This window comes from Dufourea novaeangliae, unplaced genomic scaffold (assembly GCF_001272555.1).
Source record: "Dufourea novaeangliae isolate 0120121106 unplaced genomic scaffold, ASM127255v1 scaffold39, whole genome shotgun sequence".
In the NCBI taxonomy this organism is placed as follows: Eukaryota; Metazoa; Arthropoda; class Insecta; order Hymenoptera; family Halictidae; genus Dufourea; species Dufourea novaeangliae.
In genome coordinates this window covers 111,893-126,659 of record NW_015373918.1, presented here as the reverse complement: position 1 = coordinate 126,659, position 14,767 = coordinate 111,893, and positions in this window count along the sequence as shown.

Below are 14,767 nucleotides of genomic sequence, written 5' to 3'. Positions count from 1 at the left end.
AACTACTGAAAATTACTTTAGATTCCTTTTCCTTATTCTGTAAATTCTTTGATTCGAATATGAATGTTGCTGGAAGTACGAACATTTTCATAGGACAATGATATAAATTGAACTGCAAAACTTTTTTAAGTGTTACAGTGATATTTCGTTATATGTTCCATAATGTCAATAATATTGATTTCCCCGCAACAATCATAATTATTACAAATGTCAATTTAACGAAATATCTTTTATGCGATGATTGTGGTGTAATAAAAATCTGTATTTCGTTTACGTTTTTGATACGTATTACTCACTTATATGTAATAATATAGAATAAAAATATACTGTTAGTCCGATATTTGAAAATATACATGCGTTCGTTGTCACTGTTAAACTGTTGTAATAACAATGGAATAATAAAATAATTTACTTAGATGTACATAATGATACATATACATATTTATAGAAACAATATTAAACGCAATAACTTTTTTGTACGCGAAAAAAAAACAATAGGTCCGTCGGGACTCGAACCCAAGCTCCTTTCTACGTAATACGTCTACTTTACAGCGAACGAACGGAAAAGAATCCGTTCACGACCATGGTCCCTTCGATGATTTTCCGACGTACCGAACACTCATGATTTGACAACCTTGCGTTACTTTAGACTCGACAACCCTGTAGAAGTTAGACTAGTTGAGTTCGAATGGATTTAACGTAGTTCACAAATTTACCGTTCTCATAACGTAGAGGGCAGCAGAAATCACTGACTTTTTACACTATCGGTATTTCAGAACAAGAGACCCGAAGTCCCATAAGATGATAGGTCTATCTTATACCTAGTCGGTGGTAATACCTAACCTGTATGCAATAACATTATTTCAATTGCTCCTCATTAATAAGTTGTTATTGAAATATCTGACTATTGATTATTATAAAACAGATAAGGAGCAATTTTTTTGACTATCTAAATTTTAATGACTCAAAAGACTATTTACTAACTGTTTTGCAAACAAATTTTTGCTTCTTCATTTGCGAATATCTTATTAAATATAAACGGTAGGATGGAAGAAATTTTAGATTCCGATGGAGCAAATAGGGAGCAATATTTTAAGATATAAATTGTTAAGAAACACTAATATTCGGTGCCAACTATTTTTCGGTATTACAGACCAGTATCTTTGCAGTACGGTTTCAAGAGTTTCCAGTCGAAAGCTAGTACACGGCCGATATTGCAGGGTCCTTGCTCGCCCTCCCTGTAACACCGACGGTTTCCTGGCCAAAGGATCGTGTTCCCCGGACAATTCATGGATAGCTTTATGTATTCCTCTTGGTCGGGAAAGTAGATTGTGCCCGACTTCGGGTACAAGTTCATACCGATTGTAGGACTGGTATGGATACAGAGGATAGAGACCGCGAATATTATTATCGCCACCGTGAGACGCATCCTTATTTCCGATCCTCGGTTTAGTCTGTTATCCTGTGTCGGACTGATCCTGCAAACAGAAGCGACACTTCAAACAAATTGTTCCTCCGTTAGAACGTATATTGTAACATGCGTACGACAATCAATGGAATACAACTTTTGGCTACTTGTAACGTTTACTTTGAAATATAATGGAAAATTAATGGTTAACGATGTTATTCATCGATCTACAATATACAGCACTCTAGAAATAGTATATAAAAATATAACGAACTTATCAATTATATTTAGCAAATGTAAGCTTACAACGTAATAGGTGTAATCATTTCATATCATACGTAATCTGTAGATGAAAATGAAGTATTTACTATTTTTTAGTGAATTAGCTTTAGAAATTTGCATTCTAGTGGTACAATATAAGGATTAAGTCCGAAATAAACAAGATATTTCCGAGCTGGTGGTACAACCTCAAAGGGATGATTCTATATCCAAAAATATGTCCAAAATGTAGTAAAACATTTTTCTGTATGATGTTTCGTTTTCGAGGTAATCGAATTTGATAGTTTTCTAAACCTGCGATCTATTCAATAGAACTTGCCTACTACGTCTGTTCATTACATTCTGTTTCTACTGTTTGCCAGCACGAATACATACATGCATGTTGGATGAATTCTAAAAATTAATTTTCTCGTAAACATACTATCATACAAAAACAATTTACTCTAATTCTCATCTGACACGTATGTAATCGTGATGCCAATAAGTGGAAACAGAATATAGTGAACAGACACATTAGCGAAGGCCTATTCAATTGCGATTCTTGCGGAACTTTAAATACGATTATCTCGAAAACTAAGCATCATGTAAAATAATTGTAATCTACATTCTCGAATTATTGTTGCATGTATCTTTCGGGTGGACTGTCATTTCCGAAACACCCTGTATGTTCGGTCGGTTCACGTAATATTATAATATGAATTCTAAGAATAATATATGGGAGGATATCTTCCAATGTTTGTTTAATGAGAATTTAATTTTGTCACATTAAATAACACACGAGGTAACTGTTACAAAATATTAGTTATAATAAACAATGTCTCATAGAAAAATGAACGGATTATCGAAATTAACTAAACTTCCAAAAAGAGTACATTCCGTATCCATAACCTGAATAAACGTGCAATTTTCTCCTATCGTTGCCCACAAAGTAATTGGTATTAGATGCACAGGTGCGCGATACGTTCTAAATCAATTTTAATTATTGGAATTGTGTCGCCGCGAGGCAAAGCCGGAAATATGTAGTTGCTCTGTAGAGCTTCAAACAGCATCGTTATTGGTATTTACGATCATTACCGTGAGTTTTCGTAGAAGTTGAAATTTAATTTTCTGTTGACTTCCAAGTTTAACCGATGATTTACCGAATTCGTAACCAATTCGTGATTACCTTATGACGTAATTTTCTGTGTACATGTAATAAATTGTGGAAGTTATTTTATGGAAAACAGATTACTGATTGTCAATTTAAGGACGAAAATAACATAAATGGGGTTTTGACGACGGTGGTTGTCGTTGGTTCCCTTGGAAAACCTGAATTAAATCGTAATCAACGTATGGCTCGCGTCTCGCATCTAATAAATACCGTTTACACGAGAAAATACATTTTTTCAAACAAATATATTTTAACAAATGGATTACAAAACTTAATGGATTGATCGAATAATATGAAACGTTTATAGTCTTATAATATTTGTATTGCCCGTGTATTATTCAATACACTTTGGTTTAAATTAATAAATATCGATGTGGCGCGTGTTTACTTCATACAAACTGGAATATATTTATGATGGAAAAATGAAATAGAATAAAGAGCTCTCAGACTAAATGAAAATCGTCAATTCTCCGTTATTGAAACTCATCGTCACGAACTGATAATTACAATTATTGAAACTTCATGGAAATCAGTACCTTTGTTCCATCTAACAAAATACAGATTATAGCAAAGAATTATTGAGAGAAAGCTTTCAAAATTTCATTTTTTATAAATTACGTTTATTATTTGAACATTCAAATAAATTCCTCAATAGCTACACCACTGACAGTTTGCTACTAGTTCGTCGGAAATTTCATTATTTCCCTAGTCAATGTAATACCAAAAGTTTAAAGCTGTCCTGAAGGATGGATTAATAAAAGTGGTTCGAAACTCGGAGTCATAAACGCGATGTACCGGTCAGTTTAGCTATTTAGTCTCTCAAGTTTATAAGCCAGACCATCATCGAACTTTACTTCCTTTTGTGGTGTTCGGGAGCAGTCTGCGCTTTGCCTTTTAAACTATCATCTATCCTTGTTAGAGGAACCTACGATATTACAATTTGTTACAACGAATCACGAACATACGTGCATCTCCATGCAGTCATTCGATATACTAAATATCGTCACAGCATAACCTCCAAATATTTGTCTTCCATTCAGCTCAGATTAATGTATAAACCGATATAAATTCCAAATTTTGAACTCGTATTAATTTCGTCGCTAACAACGACCAAAAACACACACCATTAGCCCTCGATTTAGACAGACCGAGAGAGAAAAAAACAACACGTTATTAATAGTCCGATAAAGTTGGACATTCGTCCGATACATTTCGAACGAACGCGCAAAATTTATTCGGTCCGATGGCTCTCGATAGGCGATTCTCAAAATAATTCCCTGTCTCCTATTACTGGAACGTTAATTCTGTCCGGGACGGGCGCTTTCTAGTATCAAACGCGAGTAAATTGTGTTAGTTTTCGACCAGCTTGAAGCGATACTAATGAACAGTTTAATAAAAACAACCAAGGGATATGGCTGAGCGCGCGCGCGCTTCGTAATAACTGTCCAACATTGTAACCCCCTCTGGGGTATTTACGATTTCACAGTTCGTTCGCCACGCCTGTCTATATCTCCATATTTGAATCAGATTTCGCTGAGTTCCGACGTGGTTTCGCGTAAGCCACGACGTGGGTGGTATCAGGTTCACTTTAATTCGTCGCAAACGGTACGCTTGTTACCGCAACGGGAACGCATTATACTCCAATCGAGGCACCAAAAAGCTTGCAAAACATTGCAGACAGCCCCAGCGCGGTAAGATTTAATCCAGGGGGAAGGGCGCGGGCTGTTAACGGGTTGGTGGACACTTTGAGCTAAGCAACGCTAGCTTTCTACTCTTTATAGGTGGCCATAAAAATTTATGTCCCGGTGGAACCAGCTCCCTGGTTAAAGTCAAACTTCACAGCGGTTTTTCGAACTGCTCCACACCGCTACAGCGAGACATGGTGGGTCGGGTACCACTTTTATGGATGGGCACGCCGGAAGCTGAATGGTTGAAGGGAACAGGGAAAACAAAGTTATTTCTGTTTTGTTATTTGCTATATCTGCCCAAGTGTCAGTTATTCTGCACCGATGTGTTACATAATTGACGTGAAAGATTATGGAATTGGGGGTGGTTAAAGGCAAACTGCATAGCGGATGTTGCACGAAGATCCCTTGTTCAGGGAAACTTTCCACTGCGCGTAGGTTTATGATGCGTCTAGTGCCACCGAGAAAAGGTACGACTGGTCTACTTTCCGTCGCCAAAACGGAACTGTTATTTTCCAGTTGAACATAAGTTCTTAAGGAAGAGTTCCTAGTGTCTCGAAGAAGCTAATAAATATCTAAATATGGCAGGGTTAGGTAGAAATACCTAAACAATTCTAGACATCTGTATTTGCCACACTGTGAATTATTTTGTTATGAAATATACTTAATGGGTGTGAAAGGGTATGGAATTAGGGCTAGTGAAAGGCAATCGTTACAGTGGCTTTTGAAACTGTTCCTTTCACCTCACAGCGAGAAACCACCGACTGGGTACCATTTTTATCGATGGCCACGCCGGAAGCTGCAGGGCCGAACGGAACCACTGAAATCGACGCAGAGAACCCCCGTTCGTACGTCGTCGCGCGGATGCCTGGCTTTGTTTCGGACGGAAAATTAAATTCAAAGTTTCCGCGGCTCGGAACCGCCCTACCCCACGCTCCAGAATACGCGAAAATTTCGCGAAACGCGATAGCGAAGAAACAAACGTGTTCCGTTATGCGCCCTCGGTCCGGAGAACTCGATATAATCTCTTTCTTCTTCTCTCTTGGCTCCCCTGAGGGAAAGTTTACTGCCGCGAAGTTCCTTCATTTGCGCGAGGAACAGGTTCGTGCGTTTCGGATGAAGAATGTAGACACTTGGGAATAAAATTGAGCACCGCTTCCTGGTGTTGTTTCGATCATTTACTTGAACTAGTTAGGTATCGAGGAGATACGGTTTGTTGATGAAGTGCGAACAAATTGAACCCTTGAAAACGTTAAGGGTGTAGATTAGTAAATATGCTTTTGAGATACTTAGAGGTTTAGAAAATGTCTTGTAAAACAAGTTTGTTAACGTTAGAGTATGTGAAAATCATCCACATGTGTTAGTCTGTGATCAATAAATTGTGGATTTTTATGCAAAATAACAGTTTCTAAAGTAATTCAAAGATACAAGAGCAAATGTAGAAATTTCTATCTTCTCTCGAGTATCTTATTGGGTTCAGAATAAAATAGGAAACTCGTTGCGTTAGATGAATGTTTCGTCTTTTATTGTATTTCACTGATTTCTGTAGGTTATAAATGCATAAAATCCACAATCTAGTGTTCAGTATGGAAGTTACAAACCGTATGTAGATAATAAATTTAGTAATGTTTATTATTTCGTCTGTCCTTTAATCGACTTTGTATTATCACGGGGAAAAGGATATTCTAGAATTTTCTATTGAACTTACTACCTTCTAACTCATAAACTGTACCACATTATTATAGAATTTAGAGGATCACGTACGTGGTACTAAGAAAATATGGCATTAAAAATCAAATTGTAACCATCCGATATTACATAATTCATTCAAACGTTGTCTGATACAACTAATAGGTTATTATTTACACAGTAGTTCTTATTCACTTATTCTGTACAGGAGACTTTAGGCTTCACGCGATCTACGAAAAGAAAACGTTGCATCTAGCGGTGAGATCCGGTGCTCGCGGCATGAAATACAGGGAAACGGTGTCTATCTGATCCCCAGAGGTATAGAACTGGTAATAATTTAAACAGTAAGTTTTCACAACTTTGTCCCGCGATACAATGACCGACGCATTTGAGAAGATAGAGCACGCGCGGGCTTCTACATTATCATCGTTCCTCACACCCCTTGCTTGCCTCAAAATTTATTGCGTGTAGATAGCAATTAATTGTAACTCTTGCTGGAGATGGGAATTCGCTTGAGGACAATTCTTCTCGTCCCTTTTTCAGAATTCCTCCCGACGAAAGCCGTCTAAAGGGAATCCATTGTAATACGAGTAACGGCTCTTAATATAATTTATCACTTTTGTTGTGGTGCCCTGTGTCTCCTCGATATGTGTACGTGTATCGTAATTCTCGAGCATGCTACCATTCCAGTATTCTTGTATGAAGTAAAATAATTGAATTTACGTGTGCTTTGGAATCAATATCGTTGGAATAACTTATTTCAATTTTCATCTACTTATAACCGTCTTGATGATACTAACGTGATAAATTTAACTGTCGAAGGGACATTAGGGCGTAAGACATCAGTGTGTGAAATGGACGTGAAATTGTATATAGTTGAATAATACCGCCAGTATCTTCGAATAACGTGTAACATATCATATTGTTATGTAGGTATTGAAAATACTCCGGTTTCATTCAGATAAACAACATTTTATTAGAGACCTTCGAAACCCAAAAACTATTAGCTACATTCTAAAAAATGTTTCCATCGCTGAATGCTCGAGTACTTAAGAATTTGATATAACAAAAATTTTCAAACGGATTTCCTGAATAATTTACACATCCTAATTGTGTGACTCTTCCAGCAAATTGACGATATCATTTCTATTTCCTTACATATTCCTATATTTACCACACTGACAATTATTCTGTGCCGAAATTCGTATAATTAACGTGAAAGGGTACAAAATTAGTTCTACCCAATTATTTCTACCAAAACTATTCCTCAATCATGACAGTAATTAATATTTTATATGCAAAACAAGACTTCTTAAAATCCAACGACATGTTTGTTGCTCCTCTCAGCTATCAATCTCGCCCGAATGAACGGGTATCGAGATCGAAACGCGAAACAGTTTCTCTTTTAACTCGGTTTCATCCCGCGTCACCGTGTAAAAAATCTCCGAAAATGTGGCGGTGCACTGTAACCGAAAAGAAAGACGCGCATTCGTCATCTTCCCTGACGCGTCATTCTGTGAATCTCGTTCCATTTCTATGCACGATCGCATAAATTCCCCGATGCACGGGGATATCCATAAATTACCAAGCGTGGGGCACCAAGGAATTAAAAATAAGTTCGCGCGCGCCACACCCGGTTAAATGTAACGATACCAAACCGACAATTGATCACCGTACCGCGCGACCGCAAACGGACACAATAAGAGGTGACTGCATCTGAATTCGCATAAACTCCGAATAATTCATCGCCTGTTCCCCGTCGATCCGAGTTTTATTTTTATTACGATGATCCATCGATCACGACGTTGTTCTTCAAACGGATGCCGAACGAACGTTCCTTTATATACGATCCGAAAACATTCGGATCGCGAGCAGCGATGGTGCCAAATACCTCGTAAATAACGAATTGAACAAAAAGAAACGATAATAACGCTCGCGAGTAAAGTAAAACTGGAATAAAGAAAACCGTATGGAGACATGTTTTAAGGAATCGCTAAGAATAGAATTTTCAAAACGTCTGAAGACACTCGTTATAAATAGTAAACTGTATATAAATAAAAAATGTATTTATGTGTAGTCGGATTTTCGAGAAGTAATTTCAGAGAATGCTTGGAACGCTGGTAGTTTTAATGTTACAATACGAGGCGATAGATTTTACCTTAATATATCTTTCCGACCAAATGAAGCACTACAGATCCTCGAGTTTCAGAAAGACCAACACCAATTACGTCAAGCAACAATGAATTACTCATTGGTACACCTAATATTTTCAACCATATATCATGTAATGGTATCACCCCACCATCTCAATCTTACCGCTAAAATCGGATTATGAACACACGAAATTAAAATGCCTATTTTCCAATCAACAAACCAAAATTAAATTATCCAAAAGACCAGAAAGTACGCAGAGGAACCAAACACCCGCGACAAAGAACGCTTTCCCGTTTCCCTCCCGAGTGATCAGTTGATTTTAATCCGACCAAAATCACGACCGCCTCATAATCGCTAACAAACCAACGGTAGGATATACTCTGCACGGTGTACGTGCGAATAAGCCCTAAAGCGGTTGGCAGGGATGCGAAGGCGTTTTACATAATTCGGATTAAACTTACACTTCCCACGGTCTCGCTAGCAACAAGATTAACGATTACTTTACACTCACGTTTCCTCGTTTATTTCCCTTTTCTCTCTCACTCTCACTTTCTCTCTCTCTCTCTCTCTCTTTCTCTCTTCGATCCTTCCTCACACACTTTGGCCTGCGTTCCTCCTTTCAGACACGGTTGAAGTTTCACTTGCGATTCACTCAACAGAAATTTAACGTTCGAAAGTGTGTGTTCTCCAAGGCTCACGCGTACGAATCGAGGCTTCGTTCGACACTGCGAGGTCGCGTATCAAAAGTTAAATAAATGTGAGGCCCACGAAAGGATCACGATGGCGATGGAAGGTACGAGAAAATGGAGGGAGGTGGTATCGTCCCGCTTCTAGACATGTCATCGGTTCGTTCCAGGGTTGCCACGTTGGAGGTGAGACGGGAAAGGAAGCAGTCGACTACGAGAGAAGGGATTAATTCAGAGGCAACGGCGGCCGGTGATCACCTGTTAGAGAACTGGTCTGATCGTGAGGAGACTACACCATTTTTCGAAGTACGTACGCCACGGCCGCGTTCATTGCAGCCTCTCCTCAGCCAGACTCCTCCCCGGGGAAATAAAAGAACATATTTATGTCGCCGGATAACGCCGGGGATACGCTCGATAAATAACGATGATGCTTGACGCTGGCGGTCGTTACGATTCCGATGGAATTAATGTTGTAATACTTAATATTTAATTTCGAGGACATGGGCGAAAATGTTACGATAGATTAATCGAGGGATGTCTCGTGGTAACAGTGAGATGAAAATCGTTTAAGGGGGGTGAAGGGCATTCGGGTGAAAATCAACTACCTATACAATTTCTAATTTTTTCGCGAGTTTTCATATTTTCAACAGACTGTCCTTGTTACCCGTGTGATAGAAATAGAGAAAGGTTTATGTTCGGTAGTTCTAACGTCAAGACCCCAAATTCATCTACATGGAATTGAGATTCGAACTAAATGAATTTAATGTCCTCAGAATTTCTTCGTTCAACTTAGATTTCTTTTCTATAAACACACAGAAACTATTTAAAGGTATCGTAGACATTCCAAACCTCGTGTTATATTGTAAATTAACACAACTCTAAGTGATAGTTTGAATGATCATCACCAAACACGGAAACTATTTTTCCTTTTTCAACGATTCGAGACTCTATAACAGAACCTGATTCCCCATAGTACACTTAAGTCATCGTCGTTAATAACCACGTGTATGTGTGTCCAGTTGATCTAACGTTAGCATACGTACGTGAAATAGAAAAGAAAATATTTAAAACCATTTCGTTTTACGACACATGTCTTGACCAACCGGGACATATTGAAACTTTACATGACAATTTTGGACATCCTGCAAATAACTTCGAGACAGCTACCCAATTAACTGCAGTGCTGTTCTTTAACCCGAGCGTTGCTTCTGATATCGTTGGTTAACGAAGAGCTGTTCTGTATTAATTGGATCATCTTGTCCTCGTTCAATTGATGCTGAACGTCGATGGACCCGAACAGTGACTAACGCGATCTTCACCTGATTGCAGTTTCCTCGTTCAATGACCGTGACCTTGACGCCACACGGTGACGCGTTCAGTAGCAGGTTCAGACGTCAGAAAGTGTATAACCGCAGTTTTGCGCCGCGGGGATTTCCGAGAATAATGAAATCATTGCTCAACGAAAAACATTTTATCATTAGACATCGAGAAACATTAATTAGAATTGATATTACAGTCTAGACGAACAAATGGCTGAAACTACAATGGGTTCAGAGTAATTGGGATCGTGATACAGCTTGGGAAAGTACACGATATGTAAGTTAATTTTATCGAGCTACGAAATATGAATCATAAATCTGAATCAGACATGATACTGGACCTTGACTTCGGGTACTTTCCCGCAATCGACCATCAATTAATGTTAATTGGACTTTCTGATGTAAACAAGGCTCGGAGAATGTGCAACATGTTCCGGTCTGAATACTTCGACGACCAAATAAGAAGTTTTTTGGGCGGTTCTTGACGAGTGCAGCCATTGACATTACAAGTTAAACGTCATTATAGCATACAAATGAGACTTTTATGTAAATTCAGGAGGAACTATGGATTAATGAATCCTCCTTGAACGAATGGATTCTTGATCGATCTGACTCATAGATTTAGTCATGTAAATTGACGCAAAGACTTCAAACGAGTTACACCGTGTTTTTGTCTATGAACAGTCGTAATCTATTACAATTTCGTATGAATCAACGCTCGTTCAGAATTAATAAATTTGGAATAAGGTTTGATGGAATTTCTGTATTTAGCGATTCCTCGTTCAAGCATATGTTGATTCACAATTGCATCATCGAATCACTGGAATTCAAGTAATTGTGAATATAATAGTTAGGAATACAATTCAGGTAAAGCAAGTTCGATAAAGACAGATTTAACGATAACAATACCTATTTTCGCAAAAAGTTTCTTGTTCTTTATCATATGAATCACAAGAATAATTAAACGAAAATAAATGACCTCGCCATCCAAGCGTTTTTTGTACGTCTGTCGAAATGTCAGAGTAAATCTGCGCATTCACTATATTTTATTGGCAGAATTAATTCGGTTTTTTTTAACGTGTCGAGCAAAAGAAAATCGTCTAGTCAGATCGCTGAAAAGGGTTTCGAATCCGGGTCCTCTCACTGGATGTCTGCCTGAGCTGCATGTACAGAGTGTTTCATTTACAGTGTTAAATTAGAACTGAATGTGATACTGATAGAAATTTAAATTTTCTATGACGCGATTACATAAAAATAAAATAAAATTGTTACATTAAAATGAGAAACAAAAACACGATTTTGTTGTAGATTGTTGAATAAATTTTCTGCAATTTGTTATTCGGTACTTTAATACCTTTTGTACGTAGATTTAACTGGTATGTGTTAACTAAACCTGCAATTTTTGTCACTATACACGAATACACACTCTAATGAATTGGTACATTATATGTGAATCTTTGACTATATCACTGTTCGAACAGTCGCTATAATTCCAAACATTATGAGAATCAGTCGCAATTTTAATTTTCTGCGAAACAGCCAGTGACTTATGATCGACAGTGCACGTGTATACGTTTAACCAAATCCAGGTCATCGTCGAATCTTTCCATCGCAAATCCGTACGACTATGATTGCCATTTACAAAAGATTGCTTTATTTTTAATGTCGTATCGAAATATGTCAAGCTCCTAGGGGGTGGTGCACACAAAGCAATGTGGGCCGCAAATTAGTATTTGAAATTCATCAATCGTCTGTCCAACCAAATAGAAAATTACTCTGTCGCTTATAGGTTTTCGCGGTTAAGTGGCTACGGACGTTAAAAAGAAGGACAGAATGACCACCGGAATGGAATCCAGCAAATTAAACGCGATTGAAATTATTCCCTTTTACCTTGTCCGACATCTGTTCGGATCAAGGAGAACGACAGTCGATTTTATAGAAATAACAACAGAACGTGCTAAATGCTTTCGTGTAATTCACTCACCTTGCTTATACAAGGTGAATCAGTAAGAACTACTTACTCTCCAAAATAACTCGTTTTCGGTTTAAACGCTTTATCTTGCAATATTTCTCATTTGTCAAGCAAAAAATACGCAGCTGATTCAATAAAAAATTACCGTCCATTGTGCATACCTTTTCCTGTCTATTGTCAATATTGCATTCTCTTTTCTGGCAATTCCGTGGGAATTTCTTTTCAGTTACAGTCCTCTAAACTGGTTTTGCGACGACATTTGCTATGTTCTTAGAAAAATGTGAAAAGCATGCAGACACTTATTAGTCTGATGTACATAAGCACTTAGTTAATGTTAATAAAATATTCATAATTACACGCCTTAAGTACTCAAACATTATTAACTATTATGTAATTTGCGGAACGCAAAAGATTCTATGTAAATTATAGACCGGAAGCATTACTAAAGCAGATATTTCTTCTGCATCTGCAATCTCGATCGGATCTATGAAGTTCTAATGACTATTCAGATTTTGTTTCACGCATCAAACATTACTGCGCCACAAATAATTATAAGAATTCTCAGTTTTCAAGGAGAATTCCTATGAAACTAACTTCTATACGTTTAATGATTAATGAATTATCATAATTATTTAAGAAACACTTGAAAAATTCGTCTTGTACTTTTTACAACTACCACTTTCATATTACTATATTCTAACAATATAATATATTATATCATAATATAACATGTTATCATATAATTATCATATATCTTACAATAATTTACGCACACAGGATATTACCTAATATGCCATATCCAAGTCAAAGAATTCCAAAAAGCTCTTGAAAAATTCGTCTTATACTTTCTGCAGCTTCTACTTTCATATCATCACACTATAACACTATACTATATATATATATATCATCATATAAGATATTATTATATAATTGTCACATCATATCATATATTTATGTAATCATATAATAAGTTAATCATACAAAATTAAGTCCAAGATTTCTGACAGCAGATTTCTATGTTTAGCTTGAATTCATAATGCAAGTGAAAAAATGGATACACAGGAAAGACATAGAATTCCCCAATAAATTGCATTCTGTCACGGAAAACCCAGTCTGTCCCGTGCAGTTGCATCATTCCACGAAATTCTAACGTATCTAACCTTCTGACCGGTCAGTCCGATGCACACACAGTTCCGAAGGAGACCGCTCTTGTTCGCCCTGGCGGAAATTCTCGCGGAAATATCACCGAGAAAATCCATCGTAATCTACCCACGATTGCAAATTAAGTTGTTTATGAACGTTTTATACAGGCGAGCCCGTGTGCGGGGCTGTGTCGCAATCAACGCTTAATGCGGATCAAAAGTTAATCACCGTGAGATCCCGTTCGTGAGCATTTAATCGTCGCAAAACTACGGCGTTGCATTTCCCGCTTCAAATACACTTTTAATTACAATTTGATTACCTGCTAGGCGAAACGTTCTTGTAAATTGGATACCGCGGAAACGCAAGTTGCCAGCGGGGAAGCAAGTGTGTGCACATAAGTCGACGTAAGAAAACATTTTCCTCGAAACCTCTACACGTCCGTCACGCTACAGGTTTCATTAAACAGCGTTTACTGACGCTTCACCGATGACAGATTATAGGAGGAAAATACTCGAGACAGTCGACAGGGCATGAAAGCAGTCGCGGAGCTATCAATGAACTTTGCACGACGACAATGACGTTTAAATTAGCGAAGATTTTTCTATCGACATGAAACGAGCGAGGACTGGACGGTGTTACGTCAGGTGTTGTTTACGCATTGCGCGTCGATTACGAGGTGTCTTGTTTTAGTGATTAATTTTATTCACAGATTGATGATTTGTTGAAATCGAAGTAAACCATGTTGATAGTCGAACTGACGTTAGAACTTGGTTTTGTAATAACTTGTGAAACGAATATTGGGGGAAATATACAAGGTGTATCAATAAGAACTACTATCTAAGATAATTCGTTACCTGTTAGTTGTATCAGAAAACGTTTTAATGAATTATGTATTTTTTTTACAATTTGATTTTCTTATGTGTTTTTAGATGTCAAGGTGACCTTGAGTTTTTTCAAGGTCAATGCATTTTGTTGTTAATAACACATTGTTATTGGTATTAAAACAAGATGCATTGATCTTGAAAAAACTCCAGGTCACTTTGACATTTAAACAAAATAAAATATAAAAAAATCTTATTATGTCCATCCGATGCGTCCTTTAAAATGCTACATAATTCATTAAAACGTTTTTTTGATATAACCAATAGGTAACGAGTTATTTTAGCTGCCCAGGAATCCCTTTTAGGTCGGTTTACTGATCGTATTTACTTCCCAAATGCGAGGGTTTCTTACCTGCGTTACGTCACAGCACTATTGTTTTCCATAAACGACATGTTCGAGC